The sequence below is a fragment of the Giraffa tippelskirchi genome, chromosome 5 (assembly GCF_054371585.1).
Source record: "Giraffa tippelskirchi isolate mGirTip1 chromosome 5, T2T-mGirTip1v1.2.pri, whole genome shotgun sequence".
NCBI lineage: Eukaryota > Metazoa > Chordata > Mammalia > Artiodactyla > Giraffidae > Giraffa > Giraffa tippelskirchi.
The window spans coordinates 117,728,379-117,751,583 of record NC_137279.1 but is presented as its reverse complement, the minus strand read 5'-3'; the positions used below and the strand labels follow the sequence as shown (position 1 = coordinate 117,751,583).

The following is a 23,205-nucleotide window of genomic DNA, read 5'->3' as shown; positions in this document are numbered from 1 at the left end:
TTTTCTGTGTATTATTTCTATCTTGATGATTTCCTGAAGCTTACATGCTGCTGCTGCTAAGTTGCTTCAGTCGTGTCCGACTCTGTGCGACCCCACAGACGGCAGCCCACCAGGCTCCGCTGTCCCTGGGATTCTCCAGGCAAGAATACTGGAGTGGGTTGTCGTTTCCTTCTCCAATGCATGAAAGGGAAAAGGGAAAGTGAAGTCGCCCAGTCATGTCCAACTCTTAGCGACCCCATGGAGTGTAGCCTACAAGGCTCCTCCGTCCATGGGCTTTTCCAGGCAAGAGTACTGGAGTGGGGTGCCATCGCCTTCTCCGGAAGCTTACCTATTTGCTTGCAAATATTTTCTGAATTGACTACAAAGGTGACACAATTATTGTTGGTTAATTTTGATATTCTTTCTGGCCTCAGAATGTCAAAGGAAGAGATCCTTACTTTCTCCACTATCTTCCAAAGCGAATGTTGAAAAGAAAAATGAGATTGGCTTTTATTCTAGATCACTCATTATATCTTCATTTAATACTGGATTAGCTCCTGAAAACCTAGCAGTGAATACCAAGTCATTGTTTATACTTTACTTCTTATATTTTGAGTCCCTTTACTCATTTCTCACACCCTCCAACTCTGGCAACCACCAATCTATTCTCTGTATTTATGAGCTTTTTTTTTTCATATTCCACATATGAAAGAGATTGTATGGTATTTGTCATTTTTATTTCTCTGACATTTCACTTAGCATAATGCCCTTGAGGAACATCCACATTGTCCCAAATGGCAAAATTTTATTCTTTTTTAATGATTGACTATATTACTTTGTATGTATATAACACATCTTCTTTATCCATCCACTCATCTATCAATGGACACTTACTTAGGCTGTTTCCATATCTTGGCTATTGTAAATAATGCTGCAATGAGTTAGAGTTTTCATTTTCTTTGGATAAATACTCAGAAGTAGAATTGTTAGATTATATGGTAGTTCTATTTTTTATCTTTTTATTTTTTTGAGGATTCTCCATACTGTTTTCCCTAGTGGCTATACCAAGTTATATTCACACCAACAACGCACAAAGAATTCCCTTTTCTTCACATTCTTACCAATACTTGTTATTTCTTGTATAACAGCCATCCTAACATGTGTGAAGGTATCTCATTGTGGTTTTAATCTGCATTTCTCTGATGATTAATGATTTTATTAATGTCATTAATGAAAAGATGATTGAGTATCTTTTCACATACCTGTTTGCCATCTATATGACTTCTATGGAAAAATGTCTGCCCAGGTCCTCTACCTGTTTTTAATCAGACTCCTTTTCTGCTATTGAATTGTACAAATTCTTTATATATTTTGGATATCAACAACTTGTTAGATATATGATTTGCAAATATTTTCACCCACTTAGTGGGTTGCTATTTTATTTTGTTGCTAGTTTCCTTTGCTATGCAGAAGCTTTTTAATTTGCTGTTGTCACACTTGTTTAGTTTTGCTTTTTATGAATAGTATTAAGCAGCTTATTGAATTGCATAATTTCTCAAAGGTTAACTAAAAAATTAAGAATTTTCTCTTATCCTCTTGGAGCACATGATAATTAAAATAGTAGAATTATGCTGTGTCCTTACTCATGAAATTTACACTGAATTTCTAATACTTTTTTGAGTAAATTGTTATAGCTATATTACTAATATTAATTTGAGTCAGTGTGGAAGTAGCATAATCTGATTTTCAAGAAGAATCTCTGTAATTAGTGTAATCACACTCTAAAAGAACCATATAATCAAAAATTGAATTAGGTGAAGATATAATTATATCTAGATAAAAATTTGGCCTGTAATATATGGAAGAATAGATCTAATTTTTTTTTTCAAAATATGTTACATTGATTTTGCAAACCTTATTTAAATTTCTTTCTATAATAAAGAGGAATGAATTAGACATACGTGATTCAGCAACCTGATATAACCCTGACATAAATTACATGCACTTGTGGATAAAAAAATTAAGAAAGCATAGACAGCAATGTATGATTAGATCAATATTCATATCACACAGCGATATCTATGCTGAAGGGATACAGAATAGAGATTCACCCGCCCTACACAAAGTCAAGCCTGCAAAATTGGTCTAAGGGCTTTTCCTGAACAGCATCTTTCATAATTTTTCAGAGATTTATTTTTCCCCTCCCATGAATGGCATTGGTGACTATAGATTTACAGCAACCCTGGTAAATGTAGCATCAGCATTTCCTCACATATGTTCCACTGAACAGTATTTTCAGTAATGTTAATTGATGGAAGAAATGTTGTGATCACATAAATTTGAGAAACAATGAATTTATAAAATCAAATTTATTTACTAAAGTTTTCAATATCCCCTGGAGAAGGAATTGGCAACCCACTCCAGTATTCTTGAGAATTCCATGGACAGAGGAACCTGGCAGGCTACAGTTCATGGGATCACAAAGAGCAACTGAGCAACTGAGCAACTTTCGCTTTTTCTTTAGACCCATACTTTTACCACTGCCCAGACTTAGAAATCTTTAATTCCATACATTCCCTCCTATTTGTTATCTTATCACATTCCTGCATTTTAATTTTGCATATATTTGAAACCTCTTAAAACACTGAGCTTGTTTTAATCAATGTTACTTATTTACCCAAACATCTCCTCTCCTATAGTTTCTCCTCCTGCATTGCCATATTTTCTTAGGATCATTTAGGTTTTGTTTTAGGAATTCCCTTTGATATTTCTTTTCTTTAAGTTCACAGGCAAAACAGTCTTTCAATTTATCTATAAACATCTTTACATAGCTATCATTTTGAAGGATATTTTCCAGAGACTTAAAATCTGGGTTGGTAGGTAGGTATTTTCTTTCAAGTCTTTGAAAAAAATCATTCTGTTTTCTTTTGGTTACTGTCCTTCCGATTGAAAAGTTAGCACTCTTCCTAACAGTGTTATGCTTTTATTTTTCTCTGCTTTTAGACCTTTTGTTTGTTGCTGGTTTTCAGCAGTTTTTAATGATATAACTTGATGCAGAGGTCCTTTTATATCTCCTTGCTTTTGTAGGTCTTCCTTAATTTGTTGTTTAATTTTTTTCTGCCAGTTGTGAAAATTCCCAGCTATTTTTCTCATACTGCTTTCTGCCCCTTCTCTCACTCATCCCATTCAAATATTGCCTTATATATACATTACAACTTTTACCCAAGTCTCACACATTAGGTGTTTCTCGTAATTCTTTTCTGTCTGTGTTTTACATTGAAAATGTTTACTCATGGAAAGTCCAGTTTACTAATTTTGTATTTGCTAAATACATGGTTAAATCTATATGTGAAGTCATTTATTGTAAATATTGTAATTTTCAGTTCCAAAATATGAATTTTATATTTCAGAACAGATTTTACTCTCTGGTGATATTCTCCATCTAGTCATACATTATCACCAACATATTAATCACAGTAATTTTAAAGTCTGTGTATGATAACTCCAATTTTTTCTCTTGGATTTGACTATTTGCTCCTGCTTTTTGGTTTGTTTTTTTTGGTTTTGTTTTTTTCTTTTGTGGATCTTTTTTATTTTTGCATGTCTCGTACATTTTGGCTAAATTCCAGAGATTGTATTTGAAGTTGCAGGGATTCAGGTTGATACTACCTTCCTCAGAAAAAAAAGATGTTATTTCTTTTTTGTTTGTTTGTTTAAGAATTCCTGTCAGGTAGTTATAGAAGAGTAGATAACCTTGATCCAACAAGGTTTGATATAATTTGTGACTGAATTTCAGTCATCCTGAAGAACTTATTTCCAATTTTCATTTACTCCTGGAATTCCTCCAGAACTTTCAAATAACTTGATTCTTCCAAAATATCCCCTAATTGCTGAGCCCTAAACAGGTTTTTGCTTCTACTCCCTGGGCCTATGCAACTGTTAGCAAATCTGAACTGCTATTTTCAGCTTCTTCCATTAAAGTTGACAAATTCCTGAAGGGATAGAATGCAGTGCAGTTTTTCCTTTTTCTTTGGGATCTTTGTTCCTCCTCAGATTCTAACTTACAGTTCTCTGATGCTTACAAAAGCAGTGTGTGTTGTGTTTGTTCAGTTTTTAGTTTTTCTTATAATGAGGGTTGTTTTCTGGTACAGGCTGTGACTTCATAGATGGGAAGAATCAGTTTGAGGTATATTTATAAAGGGAATCCAAAGACTCATATTGGTTTGAATGCCAAGTGTGAGAAAAAAATGAAATTAAAGATGATCTCAATATTTCTAGCTTGAGCCACTTAAAGAACGGACTTGTCATTAAATGAAATGTGGGAAACTATAAGTGTGGCACATTTTGAGATGAGAAATAATTGTAATAACTGAAGCTCAAGAATAGGAAATGGACAAGAGATAGGAATATAGGAGTCATTAGCCTACAAAGAAAATTTAAAACATGTGGCTAGATGAGATCACCAAGAACATAAAATATTGTAAATATAAATAGAGAAGGGAAAACACACATGGACTGAACCTCAGGGGACATCAATTTTAAAAGTTAGGGAGGGCCTCTGTGTGCTCGGCCAGCAGCCCCTGACAGTGCCCACCCCAGTGCCTGGGAGCCTGCCAGCGGGAGCCTGTGGGCAGCAGCACTCGCCGGCAACCCTCCACCACGCCCAAGGGGACAAAAGTAACTCTAAATCCAGCACATGCATATGGAAGCAAGTTTAAAGGATTTAATATGAAGCACAGGAGCAGATAATGCTAAAAAGCAAGCAGTAGTTGGTCCACATTTAGTGAGTGGGGAAGCATTCCCTTCTCCCTTTGCAGCTGAGATGGCAGAAATTAGTCAAATTCAGTATAAAATGGAATACACCAAAAGTCTTAGTGACCAAACCAGGTTTGTGGAAAAATTAAAGGTAATGCCACCAAATGCTGACCTGGAACAAGGATTCCAAGCTTCTGCTGCTGCAGCTACTAAGCCGCTTCAGTTGTGTCCGACTCTGTGCGACCCCATAGACGGCAGCCCACCAGGCTCCCCCATTCCTGGGATTCTCCAGGCAAGAACACTGGAGTGGGTTGCCATTTCCTTCTCCAATGCAGTAAAGTGAAAAGTGAAAGTGAAGTCGCTCAGTCGTGTCCAACTCTTCGCGACCCCATGGACTGCAGCCTACCAGGCTCCTCCATCCATGGGATTTTCCAGGCAAGAGGACTGGAGTGGGGTGCCATCGCCTTCTCCGAGGATTCCAAGAAGTAGTCTCAAGTGCTAGCGTGATGTTGCAGGTGCCAGAGAGAATCGAGAATCGTAGCAGAAACTAACGAAGAGATTGCATTTTCAGGACCAGCAGATCTTGACCTTATACAGTCTCTCCCTTTAAACCTCTGGCACTAAAAACACCACCTCGTATGTTGATGCTAACTGAAAGACCACTAGATTTTCTGGATTTAGAAAGACCTTTTCCAACCCCTCAAAATAAAAAAATATCCACGCAAAGCGTGGGCTAAAAATAAAGTGCTGCTATAAGAGTGAAAATGCTGTTGGCCAAAACAGCTTATCAGAACTTATGCCATATATAGCATTCAAATATAGATAGAAGGATTGAAACAACTTCAGATGACATAATTGTTGTAGATGCAGCTTCCTTAAGACAACAGATAAACTAAATAGACATCTACAACTTCTGTAAGAGAACACAGAAGGTGCTAAAAGAGAATTGATTATGTATTCATTTACTGTGGCATTCTGGCTGCTTAATAGCTGGCTCTAGTTTTGCCATCAGAGGTAACCTCAACCCTCAGAAATACTGTCTCAACAGCTGGAAATATAAAGAATTTGCAAACAAACCAAAAAAAAAAAAAAAAAGGTGGGAGTGGGGAGAAGCAGCAAAGAGCCTGAGGATAGTCAACCAAAATGATAAGGGGAGGACAATGAAAATGTGGTGTCCAGGAAGCCACAGAACAAAATGTTTTAAGAAGAGAATGAACAGCTAAAAAATGCTGCTGCTAGGTCAGCAACAGTAGAAACTTAAGCCATTAGATTTAGAAACTTAAATACTATTGATGACTTTTAAAAAAAATAATTTCAAGAAGAAAGAAAGTCCCTCCATTACAGGTTGGTTCAAAAAAGAAATTGAGGAGACTATTTGGAAGCAATAAGTATAGACAACTGTGTAAGGAATTTTGCTGCAAAAAGGAACAAAAAATTATCTCAGTAAAGATATAGAAAAGAAAGTTGGGCTAGAAATAAAAATGTTAGGTGAGTTGTATATCCATCAAAGGGGAAGAGGTTGTCAAGACTGTTAATCCGTTGGGTTTTGTTTGTTCTTGTTTTTATAAACTTTATTTTTAGAGCAATTTTAAGTTCACAGCAAAACTGAGTGAAAGTTAATGAGATTTCCCATATCTTCCCCAGCCTACACACATGCACAGCCTCTCTCATTCTCAACATCCTCCACTCTCAACATACCCCACTATCTACGTCCCTCACTATCAACATCCCCCAAAAGAGAGGTACATTTATTACAATCAGTGAACCAACACTGATACATCATTATCACCCAAGTCTGTTGTTTATATTAGGATTCACTCTTGGTGCTATACATCCTATAGGTTTGGAGAAATGTATAATGACATGCGTCCACCATTATAGTATCATACAGAATACGTCCACTGCCCTACAAGTCTTCTGTGCTTTGTCTATTTATACCTGTGGCTCAGATGGTAAAGATGGTAATGACGATCCTACATGCAGGGCAGCAAGAGACACAGACATAAAGAGCAGACTTTTGGACTCTGTTGGTGAAGGTGAGGGTGGGATGATTTGAGAGAACAGCATTGAAAGATGTATATTACCGTATGTAAAATAGATGACCAATGCAAGTTTGATGTATGAAGCCAGGCACTCAAAGCCAGGGCTCTGGGACAACCCAGAAGGATAGGGTGAGGAGGGAGGTAAGAGGCAGGTTTGGGATGGGGGAACACATATACACCCATGGCTGATTCATGTTGATGTATGGCAAAAATCATCACAATATTGTAAAGTAATTATCCTCCAATTAAAATAAATTAAAAAAAAAACCGAATCTGTCTGAAATGCAGGAGACCAAGTTCAATCCCTGGGTCAGAAATATCCCTTGGAAAAAAAAATGGCAACCCACTCCAGTATTCTTGCATAGAGAATTTCATGGACAGAGGCTACAGTCCACGGGGTTGCAAAGAGTTGGACACAACTGAGTGACTAATACCCCACTAACCCTTGGCAACCACTGATGTTTTTACTGTCTCCATAGTTTTACCTTTTCCATAAGGTCATATTTATAACTGGGATAATACAAAATATAGCCTTTTCAGATTGTTTATTTTGTTTTAATGGGAAAAATAAAATATGTGTCAACTAATGGTAGAAGAGGAAAATGATCATGTATGGCAGGAGAGAGAAGGGCTGATATAATATTCTTATGAAACCATAATTGGACATTATTTTCTCATTTAATTCTCACAGAACACTTTAAAGTAGATATTATTACTATTATTACCTCAATTTTATATTTGGAAGGAGGGAGGTTCTGTAATGTAGTCAATTCTACCAACTTTTAGTGGTGTTTATTGTGGTGATTACAATTATTACTCAGTGTGGACTCAAAGCTCCAGTGCTTCTTTACTATCTTTATAAAGAAGATTATAGAGATAATTTTAACTCTTTTCCAAATAGATTTATCCTGCCTCACCTTCTTTCACTGACTCTTCCTTCTCTATTTTACAAAAATAGTTGCTATAGTTATAGTGTATTTAGCATTGAATGGTGGCTTAGTAATCATGTAATATAGTGCCTCAATGTAATATGTCACGCTCTGGAGACTCAGAAATATTGATATGTTGTCCAAGAACATAAACTATTTGGTTTAGAGCTGGGACTGAATCCCCAGCTTGAATTCCAATCCAGTTTGTTTTCCTCTATGCTATGTTTCCTTGTCTCATGTCCTAGAAACTGAACTTGACCTCCAAGATCCCAGCTTGCTTCCAGAGTTCACTGTTTTAAGCTCTCTTCTGTCATTGGGCACATTGTCACTTGCAGACATTCTTGTCATGTTTGTGTTTTCCAAAATCACCTAAATATTCCCTCTATGGCCTTTTATTTTCTTGATCTCATCTTCTACAATGACCTTCTCCTAGACACTGTTTTAGTCACTTACTTCATGATCATAGTCTAGTCATTGATAGCTTAATTCACTGCTCAACCCATGATCTTATTCTCAAGTTTTCTAGTCTCTGACAATAGCTTCCTATCATTCCATCTCACAATCCTCTCACAGTTCTTGATATCACTAGAACCTCCTGGTTAGTGTTCTTTATATTTTTCACTCCCTCTTAACTCCTTTTGCTTTTCTTTCCCTCCTTAACCAACTTCAACTTGATGGACATGAGCTTGAGCAAGTTCCGGGAGTTGCTGATGGACAGCAAGGCCTGGCATGCTGCAGTCCATGGGGTCAAAAAAGTTCAGTTCATGCATGAACTGTACTGAGCTCTGTCAATTTAGATTTCATGGTCTAGTCAGTTTCTCAATCATTGCCTCACAAACAATCTGTTTCCTTACACCATCTAAAAAATCTCATCCCTAATTAAATCCAGCTTTACTACCTTTTACCCAACACCCTAGAAACTAAATCTGGCTGCAGAAACAATACAATCATGGTGCTTGATCACATTTTAAATTATTGGCAGTTAAACACAGGTGAAACCTTAAGTTTGTCCAGCAATGGTGTTACACTTTCCCATCCAAGTGGGAAAAGTCAAAGAAAGAATTTCACATTTCACTCTCTCAGTCTCTAAGAGAACCATTCTTTACTTTCCCCTGCAAACATTCAGTATGCCTTCCTTCGTCCTCACATTTATGATCTTGGTTTTTATTACATTTGGAAAAGTAGTAGAAATCAGTGTTTCCACACTCTCCTATAAGCAATCTCAATTTGCATTTCTACCCATACTGTCTGATCTTTTCCAGTCCTGTGCCCATTGCTGAGTTTTCCATATTTGGCACAAGACTTGAAAAGATCAGTTTTCATTCCAATTCCTAAAGACAATGCCAAAAAATGTCCAAACTACTGCACAATTGCAATCACTTCACATGCTAGAAAAGTAATGCTCAAAATTCTCCAAGCCAGGCTTCAATAGAATGTGAACCAAGAATTTCAAGATGTTCAAGTTGGATTTAGAAAAGGGAGAGGAACCAGAGCCCAAAGTGCCAACATCTATTGGATCATAGAAAAAGCAAGAGAATTCCAGAAAAGCATCTATGTCTACTTCACTGACTACCCTAAAGCCTTTGACTGTGTGGATCACAACAAACTGTGGAAAATTCTTAAAGAGATGGGAATACCACACCACCTTACCTGCCTCCTGAGAAACCAGTATGCAGGTCAAGAAGCAACAGTCAGAACCAGACATGGAAAAACAGACTGGTTCAAAATTGGGAAAGGAGTACATCAAGGCTGCATATTGTCACCCTACTTATTTAATTTATATGCAGAGTACATCATGAGAAATGCTGGGCTGGATGAAGCACAAGCTGGAATCAGATTGACAGGAAAAATATCAATAACCTCAGATATGCAGATAACACCACCCTTATTGCAGAAAGTGAAGAGTAACTGAAGAGCCTCTTGATGAAAGTGAAAGAGGAGAGTGGAAAAGCTGGCTTAAAACTCAACATTCAAAAAACTAAGATCATGGAAACCGGTCCATCACTTCATGGCAAATAGTTGGAGAAACAATGGAAACAGTGACAGACTATATTTTGGGGCTCCAAAATCACTGCAGATGGTGACTGCAACCACAAAATTAAAAGATGTTTGCTCCTTGGAAGAAAAACTATGACCAACATAGACAGCATATTAAAAAGCAGAGACATTACTTTGCCAACAAAGTCCATATAGTCAAAGGTATGGTTTTTCAGTAGTCAAGTATGGATGTGACAGTTGGACGATAAAGAAGGTTGAGCACTGTAAAATTGATGTTTTTGAACTGTGGTGTTGGAGAAGACTCTTGAGAGTCCCTTGGAACGCAAGGAGATCAAAACATCAATCCTAAAGGAAATTAATCCTGAATATTCATTGGAAGGACTGATGCTGAAACTCCAATATTTTGGCCACCTGATGCGAAGAGCCAACTCATTGGAAAAGATCCTGTTGCTGGGAAAGATAGAAGACGGGAAGAGAAGGGGACATTAGAGGACGAGGTGGTTGGATGACATCACCAACTCAATGGACATGAATTTGTGTAAGCTCTGGGAGATGTTGAAGGACAGGGAAGACTTTCATGCTGCAGTCCATGGGGTCACAAAGAGTCAGACACAACTGAGTGACTGAACAACAATAACCCATACTGTTTACCTGTCCTCATCTTCAATTGACAAATATTCCTCGCTCCAAAATATTGAGAACCTTTCTATCTGCATGCTGGATCTGCACACTTCTGGTCTGCTCAAGAATATTTCTAGAATTTTGCCCTCTTAATATTTCTACATCATCACTTTTTCTCACAACTTGTTAATTCTCGCCATCACCATTACAAATAATGTATTCCTCATCTTCAAGAAAGATTATGTCTTGACATAGATCCTCCTGCAACTATTGTACAAAATGTCTGCTCTTAACATAAAAACACCTTGAAAGATTTCTCTATACTGATTTGTCTGCATTCCTCTTCACATTAACTCCTAATGCCCAGTTGCCTTCAGCACCCCACCAAAAGATTTTTGCCAAATCAGATATAACTTAGATATGGAAACATTCAAGGATAAATTGTCAGTCTGTGTGTTATTTGACCTACCTGCAGCATAGGTCCCAACTTCCTGAAGTCCATCTTTATTTGACCTCCAGAATCTCACTCTCTTCGTTCTTTCCACTTCACTGGCTGATGATCACAGTTCCTTCTGATGATTCTCTTCATTTATAACTAAATGCTCTGGACTTACTACTTTTTATCTTGTATGCTCCCCACTAAATCAATATTTAAAGAGCAGGGAGGCTGATTTAAACTTCCTCATGTGATGCCAAAAGTCATATTACACCTGCTACCCATGATGGCCAGTTCATCACAGTACCACTGTATTCTTGTCAGGAGTTGGACCAACTGAATATGCTGGGGTTTTCTCATTTTGGAAGCATTTAATTTCTCACTGTTCCCAACCCCTTTTCTGAAAATGAGTTTCACTGGGATAAAGAGCAGACTAAAGAAGTGAAAGGAGAAAATGTGTTAATTCCTCTGCCTGTAATTTTTGTTTTACAGAACTGTATAAATGGATATAGGAAAGATTATAAATTGGTAAGATGGACTGAAAGCTCTACTTAAGGTTCTGAATGATGGGATTTTTCTTTGCAGGCTTAGAAATGTGAGATTTATGATTGCACTCTTTTGAAGTAAGGATGAAGTGTGTACATTCTACATGTGACTGTGAAATAGCTTTTAGTAAGTCTTCTAAGGGAATGATAATTTGTATACTTTGGTGCTCACAGTGGTCGATGTGGTGCTAAATTTTTTATGATACTGTGCTCACGGTAGCCTAGCCTAAGATACTCAATATATTTTCTTTTAGTGAAATGTTTATACATAGCTTAAAATTTTAAATACAATGCTTAACTGCACAGTATCTTTTCACGCTTTTTCTGACATGTGGAATATCTGGCATTGCAAATAGTTTCTGTTGAACAAAACTTTTACTATATAACCTGGTCCTTATTTAATCATGTATAACATGAGAAATGTTTGGATGGAATTTGTCTGTGTTCATTATTTAGCTGTTTTTTCTAGGAATACATTTGCTTTTCTCTTTTATTAGATCTACCTGGTTTTATAATAGCAGGTATAACCACACAAGCATGTTCAAATAGACACACATACATATATTTAAATGAAGGAAAAAGTTTTTCACAGCACATATTGCCCAAACCATGCTGATTTCAGTTAAACACATTTGGCTATTGATATGACAGGTTACCATGCAATTTAGAAGCAATTAAAAGGTAACACATGTGCTGACCTGAAACCTCTACCCAGAATGCTTTTTCTGTGCACATAGATAAAGTAGATAGATTTATGTGTCTCTACTGTCCCCTCAGTAATGTCCTTAGGCCAAATGGCAATGTCAAAGGCTGCAGACAACTGTCTAAAATGGATGAAGGATAATCTTGATTTTTCATTTCTGCAGTGTTTATATAGAGTTATGAATACTTCATTAGTACAACTGCATGAATTATCCTATAGCTATTAAGCATGGACTAATTTAAAAATCAAATTGCCATTGTAATATCTATTTTAAAAGGCACTCTCATGGTAACATGTTTCACAGTGTTGGATAATGACAGTCTTTGATGGTTTGTGAGGAGGTGCACTGGCAATGTGGATTGAACACTTAGACATTTTCCAAAGACTCTTGCATGGCCACCTGTATGATGACTACCACTCAAAGTGAGGCAGAATAGCTTGTGTGCTTAGTTAATGGCAATATGCCCCACACATTGACAAAATAGAAATTATGGGTATGATTTTAGGCATAAAAACACCAGATAATTTTGTTCATATTGAAAAGATGTAGCTAAAGTGTTAATGAAACTCGGGTCCAACTGTTGGTCACTCACAAGCCAATACTCAAGAGCCAAGGTTAGTGGAAAGGAAATTTTACTTTATTCTGGAGGACAAAAGCTGAGGGAGAGGGTGGACTTATGTATGAAGGTCACCTCCCCACTAATAATCAGTGAGCAAGAGCTTTTAAAGGGGAGTTTCAGGGGTGTATAGGCAGGGGGAGGAGATTACATGCAGAAACAGCAGTCAGTTCTAACAGTCATCTTGAAATTAGTTATACAGTAGTCTAATCAGCATCATCTTGATTGTTTTTAAGTACAATTAATCTTCAGGTCCAAGGTCAATTTGTTTCCATTTCTCTGAGGCCAGTTTTCAGAATTGTGGCAGCTTATGTCATGGCTACTGTTTGGTCATCATGTAGTTAACTTCTTCCACCTGGTAAGGGTTTCGGTACCTATAAAACAGTTCAGAATATTATCTATAGTCTTTGAAGAAGAACAAAAGTTCCTTTTATTTATTTAAACACTAAACTACTATTATTTGGTCTTCTTGGACTGTTTTCCTTTCAGTCTGCATTTTCTCACCTCTCTGATTAAATTTATTCTTTGACTAAAGTTTTTCTATAGACAAAAGGAAGGCTGAGGACATTGGAGGGGGAGGAGCCTGTCCTGGGAATGCCCTATAGGGTCTGGCTCCATTTCAAAAGTGGTACATTGCTGTTATATTATTTTCAGAAAATGAATAGAGTTTTATTCTAAGAATAATCTTAATTAATCCTATCACTAACTATGTATGCAGTCCCTATCAAGGGTGTGGTTTATTTTATCTGTTCTAAGCAAAGTAGAGATTTTAAATATAACTAAAATTATTTAGTAACTATGTTGCCAACTTCAGAACTCTCCGTGTAATATCTAACACATGCTTCCCATATTTTTATTTTCATTATCTTGTTTTCCTTGTAGCCTTGAGATTAGTTGTCCTGAATAATGTTCTAGTCAAGAAAAGATAGATTCTTCCTGAAAAAAAAAATGCCATTTCTAGGTGAATTGCTTAAAAAGGCAAACAAGAAAACAACATAAAAGAGCCATTTTAAAGGTCACGTTGCTGACAAATTGCCTATTTAAAATGGAGAGTCTCCTAAACAGTGTGGTAGTTCTCCAAGTCCTACTCTAAATTCTCTTTATGACTTTGTACTGCCGTTAGACTTGTTACCAGCAGAAATCAATAAACAGAGATAAAAAGTCAAATTATTAGTGTCTATTGATGCCACTTAAAGTGTCCCCTAGAATACATAGTACTAACTGTTGCATTCTCACTTCAAGATCTGTATCCTTCACATACTTTTGACCATTCATTTACATAAACCTCATAAATGTTCAACTAGACAATACTTTAACAAGCAAGCATTTATAGAGAATCTACTATGGGCTGGAGGTACAAATAGGAATTACCGAAAACCATGTCTTTTAGGAACAGGAAATACAGCAGAAATATTTAAGTAATATTTTACTTAATATACTGTGCTCTTTTAAATTATGCATAAAAATCTAGTTAAAAGATAACCATTTAAGTCTAAAACTTCAGTTTTCTTAGCAAGTTAGCAAATTTTGGTTGAATTTATTGAATATCATGAAATTCTGGTCTCAAGCAAATATGTTCTATATTTCATAGCAGGAATTGCCTTTAATTATCTGAGTAATAGGAATGGTGACCTTTATAAGTGTTAGAATATGTACACTGAACTTCTTTATAAACCAGGCAAATAATTCCTCAAATTTGAGTCAGCTTTTAAGAATTATTTCTAGGTGAAAGGACTTTCTATGTTTCATTTTTACCTATTAGTGGACACCAGCAGTCAAAACACAATCTTATAATTCCATTTCTGATAAATAAAGCCAGGAGACATTTGCCTCTTTCAACAATTATAACAGGTTCTTCTGGAATAATGTTCATGGTTGACCTCACTTTGCTTTACCTAAAGCAGAGCCATTTCCTTTAGGTTCACACATTTGCCCACATTTACGGCTCAGTTCAGTTCAGTCGCTCAGTCGTGTCCGAATCTTTCCAACCCCATGAACTGCAGCACGCCAGGCCTCCTTGTCCATCACGAACTCCCTGAGTCCACCCAAACCCATGTCCATCGAGTCGTTGATGCCATCCAAACATCTTATCCTCTGTCGTCCCTTCCTCATCCTGCCTTCAATCTTTCCAGCATCAGGGTCTTTTCAAATGACTCAGCTCTTCGCATCAGGTGGCCAAAGTATTGGAGTTTCAGCTTCAACATCACTCCTTCCAGTGAACACCCAGGACTGATCTCCTTTAGGATGGACTGGTTGGATCTGCTTGCAGGCCAAGGGACTCTCAAGAGTCTTCTCCAACACCACAGTTCAAAAGCATCGATTCTTTGGCGCTCAGCTTTCCTTATAGTCCAACTCTCACATCCATACATGACCACTGGAAAAACCATAGCCTTGACTAGACAGACCTTTGTTGACAAAGTAATGTCTCTGCTTTTCAATATGCTGTCTAGGTTGGTCATAACTTTCCTTCCAAGGAGTAAGTGTCTTTTAATTTCATGGCTGCAATCACCATCTGCAGTGATTTTGGAGCCAAGAAAAATAAACTCAGCCACTGTTTCCACTGTTTCCCTATTTATCTGCCATGAAGTGATGGGACCAGATGCCATGATCTTAGTTTTCTGAATGTTGACCTTTAAGCCAACTTTTTCACTCTCCTCTTTCACTTTCATCAAGAGGCTCTTTAGTTCTTCGCTTTCTGCCATAAGGGTGGTGTCATCTGCGTATCTGAGGTTATTGATATTTCTCCCGGCAATCTTGATTCCAGCTTGTGCTTCTTCCAGCCCAGGGTTTCTCATGATGTACACTGCATAAGTTAAATAAGCGGGGTGACAATATACAGCCTTGAAATACTCCTTTTCCTATTTGGAACCAGTCTGTTGTTCCATGTACAGTTCTAACTGTTGCTTCCTGACCTGCATACAGGTTTCTCAAGAGGCAGGTCAGGTGGCCTGGTATTCCCATCTCTTTCAGAATTTTCCACAGTTTTTTGTGATCCATATAGACAAAGGCTTTGGTCTAGTCAATAAAGCAGAAATAGATGTTTTTCTGTAATTTTCTTGCTTTTTTGATGATCCAGCAGATGCTGGCAATTTGATCTCTGGTTCCTCTGCCTTTTCTAAAATCAGCTTGAACATCTGGAAGTTCATAGTTCACGTATTGCTGAAGCCTGGCTTGGAGAAATTTAAGCATCACTTTACTAGCGTGTGAGATGAGTACAATTGTGTGGTATTTTAAGCATCTTTGGCATTGCCTTTCTTTGGGATTGGAATGAAAACTGACCTTTTCCAGTCTTGTGGCCACTGCTGAGTTTTCCAAATTTGCTGGCATATTGAGTGCAGCACTTTCACAGCGTCATCTTTCCGGATGTCAAATAGCTCAACTGGAATTCCATCACCTCCACTAGCTTTGTTCGTAGTGATGCTTCCTAAGGGCCACTTGACTTCACATTCCAGGATGTCTGGCTCTAGGTGAGTGATCACCCCATCGTGATTATCTGGGTCATGAAGATCTTTTATGTACAGTTCTGTGTATTCTTGCCACCTCTTCTCAATATCTTCTGCTTCTGTTAGGTCCATACCATTTCTGTCCTTAATCGAGCCCATCTTTGCATGAAATGTTCCCTTGGTATCTCTACTTTTCTTGAAGAGATCTCTAGTCTTTCCCATTCTGTTGTTTTCCTCTTTTTCTTTGCATTGATCACTGAGGAAGGCTTTCTTATCTCTCCTTGCTATTCTTTGGAACTCTGCATTCAAATGGGTATATCTTTCCTTTCTCCTTTGCTTTTCGCTTCTCTTCTTTTCACAGCTATTTGTAAGGCCTCCTCAGACAGCCATTTTGCTTTTTTGCATTTCTTTTTCTTGGGGATGGTCTTGATTCCTGTCTCCTGTACAATGTCAGGAACCTCCATCCATAGTTCATCAGGCATTCTGTCTATCAGATCTAGTCCTTTAAATCTATTTCTCACTTCCACTGTATAGTCATAAGGGATTTGATTTAGGTCATACCAGAATGGTCTTGTGGCACAGTCAGCTCCCGGTCTTGTTTTTGCTGACTGTATAGAGCTTCTCCATCTTTGGCTGCAAAGAATATAATCAATCTGATTTTGGTGTTGACCATCTGGTGATGTCCATGTGTAGAGTCTTCTCTTGTGTTGTTGGAAGAGAGTGTTTGCTATGACCAGTGTGTTCTCTTGGCAGAACTCTATTAACCTTTGCCCTGCTTCATTGTGTACTCCAAGGCCAAATTTGCCTGTTACTCCAGGTGTTTCTTGACTTCCTATTTTTGCATTCCAGTCCTCTATATGAAAAGGACATCTTTTTTGGATGTTAGTTCTAGAAGGTCTCGTAGGTCTTCATAGAACTGTTCAACTTCAGCTTCTTCAGTGTTACTGGTCGGGGCATAGACCTGAATTACCATGATATTGAATGGTTTGTCTTGGAAACGAACAGAAATCATTCTGTCGTTTTTGAAATTGCATCCAAGTACAGCATTTTGGACTCTTTGTTGACTATGATGGCTACTCCATTTCTTCTAAGGGATTCCTGCCCACAGTAGTAGATATAATGGTCATCTGAGATAAACTCACCCATTCCAGTCCATCTTAGTTCACTTCACTCTTGTCATCTCCTGTTTGACCACTTCCAATTTGCCCTGATTCATGGACCTAACATTCCAGGTTCCTATGCAATATTGCTCTTTACAGCATCGAAACTTGCTTCTATCACTAGTCCCATTCACAACTGGGTGTTGTTTCTGCTTTGGCTCCATCCCTTCATTCTTCCTGTAGTTATTTCTCCATTGATCTCCAGTAGCATATTGGGCACCTACTGACCTGAGGAGTTCATCTTTCAGTGTCCTATCCTTTTGCCTTTTCATACTCTTCATGTGTTCTCAAGGCAAGAATACTGAAGTGGTTTGCCATTCCCTTCTCCAGTGGACCACATTCTGTCAGATCCAACATGACCTGAAACATTTACTATTAATGGCATTTTATTGTTTTGAATATTTGCAAAGTATATTTCCCCTAAATAATTTTGAAAAATGAAAAAAACACCACATTTAACAGTCCCAAAGAATATGTTAAATAAGGCCAGGAGCAGAAAAACAAGAAAAAGCAATAGGAAAGTTATAATAGTCAACAAATAGAAGTAATAATACAGCATGAGAGATAGACAGGTTATCTCTCTATCTATCTACCAGAATTTACAACATAGTTGAAATGAAAACGAATATGTTGGGAGGGAGGTTCAGGAGGAAGGGAACATATATATATATCTATGGCTGATTCATGTTGATGTATAGCAGAAGCCAATACAATATTGTATAGCAATTATCCTTCAATTAAAAATGAATAAATTTTAAAAAAGGAATGTGTCAAGAGGAAAGACTGGGATTGGATAGGCAAAAAATACTGCTTGAGCTGAGAAACGTTGGAATGCTCATTCGTTCATTCATTAAGAATTTGTTAACTTTCGCTCTTAGAATGTCTATCCTTGATTGAACATATATATTTCCATATAGAGAAAAATGCAGAGTAATTTTTTTTTGTTTTTGATAAGAATGTGCAAAGAATACACTGCTTAAGAACATTAACATTTATCATTCTGAAATAAATCAATTCATTTATCAAGTATTTAAATTCCCCAAGTTGAATTTCTTCATATAAAAATAGAGGTAATAATACATATAACTCATCATAGAGTGTTATAGAATTAGATGAGGAAACATTAATAAGTTACTTTGCTTGTGCCTCATAACTATTATTGGTTCTTTGCTCTTATTGTTTTCCATCTGGAAAAAAGGGTGCATATATCCTTCTATAATTTATTATTTCTTCAGACAAGGTACTATCCGATTGTCAAGGATAGCATTTAAGATCCAATAATAGTCAATTTTCATTATGTTTCACCTGGTCACTTGTTTTTTAATGTATATACCTTCAAAACCAATCTATTAGTTCACTTATAACATGGTCTGGAAAGAAAATGCCTTCAACATCTGACATCTTTTAAGATCCCTTGGAGAGGATACCTTCGGTAGTGGCAATATTTGCATTAGGATATCTAATAATAATATATATATATAATTTGCAAAGTTCAAATTCAAAGCGAACAATTGGTTTTCGTGTAGACCTAAAGAAAATATATGGACTCAGTATCTAAATTTTTATACTTTGCTAGGCTGGTTCAATAAAACCCCATACTTATTCATGATTTAAAAATAAGTGGTGGTGGTGGTGGTTTAGTCACTAAGTCATATCTGACTCTTGCAACCATGTAGACTGTAGCCAGCCAGACTTCTCTGTTCATGAGGTTTCCCAGGCAAGAATACCAGAGTGGGTTGCCATTTCCTTCTCCAGGGATCTTCCTGACCCAGGGATAAAACCTGAGTCTCCTGCATTGCAAGCAGATTCTTTACCAGCTGAGCCTCCAAGGAAGCTCGAAAATAAGTAAGTTACTGAATTTAGAAATTAGTAACATAGTGAATGTTGATTCAATTAACAGAATAGCCCGCATCAACTTTTTATTCCCCAGAACACTGGCCCTTAAATATAGATACTCAATAAAAACTTTTTCTAACTTAATTTTGGAAAATACTGTATAGTCTATTTCTGCCTTAGTTTCACAAAGTAAATTATATATAAAATCTTCAAAACCTCAATAAATAAAGCATTTAACCTTTACTAACCTCCTTAATAACTAGAGGTGGATGATTTGGAGATTATTGATCTGAATTGAATCATTGTTTGCCTAAATTCTGTTATCCTCAACACCAAACATTCCCCAACTGATGTGACTCTATTAAATTAGTATTTATTAAATAGAGCCTAGGAGTGACAGAATGTATGGTTCAATAAAGAGAGCAAAGGGAAAGTGAAATAGAGGTTTATTACTTGCAAGTCCTGGAGGAGGTACTCTGTACACTTGGAGGAGCCAGTCAAAGCAAGGTGCAGTCAGAGATAGGGCAGGACCTGGGGCACATACCTGTATTAGGATTTGTGTGTAGAGTTCCTTCGAGGTCCTGGGTCAAGGATGCATGCTAAGTCACTTCCGTTGTGTTCAACTCTTTGCGACCCTATGGACAGTTGCCCACCAGACTCCCCTGACCATGGGATTCTCCAGGCAAGAATACTGGTGTGAGTTGCCAGGTCCTCCTCCAGGAGATCTTACTGACACAGGGATCAAACACACATCTCTTCTGTTTCCTGCATTGGCAGATGGGTTCTTTACCACTAGTTCCACCTTCTCCAGTAGATCTTCCCAACCCAGGGATCAAACCCAGGTCTCCCGCATTGCGGGCAGACACTTTACCATCTGAGCCACCAGGGAAGCCCAGGTTTAAGGGTAGATTTGTCAATTCAAACCAAAAAGTGTGGGGTTTTGGTGAGTTCCCTAAGAATTCTTACCTAAGGGATGACTAGGAGAAGGCCCTGGGAGGTAGGAGTGAAGTGAAAGTTGCTCAGTTGTGTCCAATTCTTTGTGACCTCATAGACTATACAGTCCATGGAATTCTCTAGGCCAGAATACTGGAGTATATAGCCTTTCCCTTCTCCAGGAGATCTTCCCAATCCAGGGATTGAACCCAGGTCTCCTGTATTGCAGGCTGATTCTTTACCAGCTGAACCACAAGGGAAGCCCAAGAATACTGCAGTGGGTAGCCTATCCTTTCTCTAGTGGATCTTCCCGAACCAGGAATCAAACCGGGGTCTCCTGCATTGCAGGCAGATTCTTTACCAACTGAGTTATGAGGGAAGCCTGGGAGGCAGGAGAGTGCTTATCAAAAGGGCATCTTGGGAAAATCATATCAGGAACTTACATCTGTGTCTTGTGACTCTGTGTCCAGTATTTGGGAGGGGCCAGTGTCAGCTCAAGCCCCCGTGACCTGGTTGGCCACATAGAAAGGATGAAAAGGCAACAGTTTTATGAAGCAACTCAGCTAAACTTTCAATTAGGTGTGCTTTACTAAACTTCCTCACATTATTGTTTATACCTCTCTAAATTAAGATACTATGTTTTTGAGGATGTCAGTTTAAATGCAAATATTTACTTAAAAGGTTTCTTTTTGCAAACATCATTACTGTTGTTGCTGTTACTTTTTAGACGAGAACAAAGCCATTTGAGAATAAAATGCAAGCTTTAAAATATTGACACGTTTTCTTCCCCAAAATGGAAATCTTGGATTTATATATAAGCATTTTTCCATTATCTACTGCATTCCATCAATGTCCACCTTTTATTGATTGTACCTCAGATATCTCTAGTGTTGTTCTGAAGCTGGCTGATACTAGCTCAGCAGAGCTGATTGTGTACACCTCTTCCCAACTCTGCTTTCAGTGATCACACAGTTTGATGTTGGTAAGGCAGTTTGTAATTGGCCATGGTAGGGGCATTTACACACCACAGAATTAGGCCAGTGCTACAAGTCAGGCATTGTTTTGAGCTAGTTTGCACATTTACCAGCACATCTTTGCACTCTGCTCCTCCCCCTCTGCATTCTTATAGCTCAGTGGTAGTGTAGGCCTCCTCATTTCTAATGTGGAATATTGTAACTTTGGCCTCATCATTTGAGTATATTCTCCACAAAACTGTCATATATTCCTTCATAAAATATAAATTAATGAGTAAATAAAATATTTCATTTTGATTCCTGCTTGATTCTTCAGTCTCTCTGTTGTCTACAGATAATTAGCTCCTTAGCAGGTCTTAAAAGGCCCCTTTTGATCTGGTAACTCCTCTATTTTCAATTTTGTATTATTAATATTTATTTATTTATTTATTTATGTTTTAGTGATTTTGAACTTCTTTTTTTGTGGGCTGGGGTTGTGCTAAGTATTTGCTGCTGCTCACTGGCTTTCTCTAATTGTGGCAAGCGGAGGCTACTCATAGTTGCAGTGCATGGGGTTCTCATTGTGATGGCTTCTCTTGCAAAGCACAGGCTCTAGGCACATGGGCTTCAGTAGATGTAGCATGTGGGAGCAGTAGGTGAGGCCTGTGGGCTCACCGGCTTCAGTAGTTGCAGCACACAGGCTTGGTCATTGTGGCTTGTCGGCTCTAGAGTGAGACCTTAGTAGTTGTTGCAATTGGGCTTAATTGCTCTGTGGCATGTGGAATCTTCCTGGACCAGGGGTCAAACTGGTGTCCCCTGCTTTAACACATGGATTCTTATCCCACCGCGCCACCAGGGAAGTCCTGAACTTCTTTTCATAACTCAAATGGCCTTGTCTAGTGAAAATATTCTCTCATCCATTTTTCTAACAGGTGGGATCCTCATATTCCAAAATATTTAAAATATCATTTTTTTATGTCAAGTATTTCTGAATAGGCTTTCTTCTTCCACAAGTAGAATTTAAAATTTTCATATACAACTGATTACACTGAATTGTAATTATCTATTCATATGACTGCTCTCTTCACTGGATTCTGAGTGTACTGGCACTTGATAGGGGAATATTGAAGAATTCATGGTTCTGAAATCAATTATTATTACTACTGATAGTAAGCTAGAGGTACAGAGAAGGAATGGTGGGGCAAACTTTGATAGACCTTCTCTATAACTTTGTCCCATGTCCATCGAGTCGGTGATGCCATCCAACCATCTCATCCTCTGTCGTCCCCTTCTCCTCCCGCCCCAAATCCTACCCAGCATCAGGGTCTTTTCCAATGAGTCAACCCTTCGCATGAGGTGGCCAAAGTACTGGAGTTTGGGTAGACTCCAGGAGTTGGTGATGGACAGAGAGGCCTGGCGTGCTGCAATTCATGGGGTCGCAAAGAGTTGGACACGACTGAGCGACTGAACTGAACTGATAACTTTGTCCAGTACCACCTCTTTATACTATGTGATGAAACACAGAAAATTTGGATGATCAAACATTCCTTTATAAAATAAGCAATCTCTTTTAAGCCATGGGCATTTAAGTTGAGCTTACAAGAGATTGTGAAGTTGGAGTTATTTATGCAGGACCAAATTACTTTAGAGCAGGCACAACAGTGGATGCTTATAATGGATTCTTCTAGTCATATGTCATTTGAAAAGCTCATATTTTCAAGAAGAGAAGGAAGAGTGGGTTGGTGGAATGATCAGAAAAGAATTTCTCTTTTTAACCTAAGATTAATTCTATTATAGGGTGAGAGTATATATTATAGCACATGGTGGATATTGATTTATAACCCTTTTTAATGTGATATGACACAAATGTTTAAAAGCAATTTATTTTAGCTGCTTCCAAAAGCTGTCTGAAATCCTATTAAGGAAATGATCTCTGAAGAAATACATCTTACTTGCTGTAAAGAGTTTACAAATACAGGTATCTCAGAGTAATCCTGCCTTTACAACAAATGTTATCTTTAATGCAGTGTTATGCTGAACAGTCGTAAGCTGCTTTACCTCCAGTTCTACAGAAAATATATTTAGAACACAGTGTATCTGCAACTGTGATGCTTTTGACTAAATAGAAAATTGTTTATGGTAGAGAAGAAAGATCATTATCTAAAGTGATGCTCATTCATCCAGAAAATATTACTTGACATCCCTGTTAGGCTAGACACTGTTTCTGGCCCTTAGGATAAAACAGTGATAAAGAA

At 37.7% G+C, this 23,205-nt stretch overlaps 1 long non-coding RNA gene and 1 pseudogene across 1 annotated transcript; one reads left to right on the top strand and one right to left on the bottom strand.

Annotated features, from left to right (window-relative positions):
• Positions 1 to 4,771: 4,771 nt before the first annotated feature.
• Positions 4,772 to 5,734, top strand: LOC145504529 (mitochondrial fission factor-like; annotated as a pseudogene).
• A 6,890-nt stretch (positions 5,735 to 12,624) lies between these two features.
• LOC145507888 (uncharacterized) lies at positions 12,625 to 20,105 on the bottom strand. Its single transcript, XR_014055230.1, has 3 exons — positions 20,031 to 20,105; positions 19,609 to 19,829; positions 12,625 to 12,999 (listed from the first exon to the last, which is right to left on the bottom strand). It is a non-coding gene; the product is annotated as an uncharacterized LOC145507888 (long non-coding RNA).
• Positions 20,106 to 23,205: the final 3,100 nt, after the last annotated feature.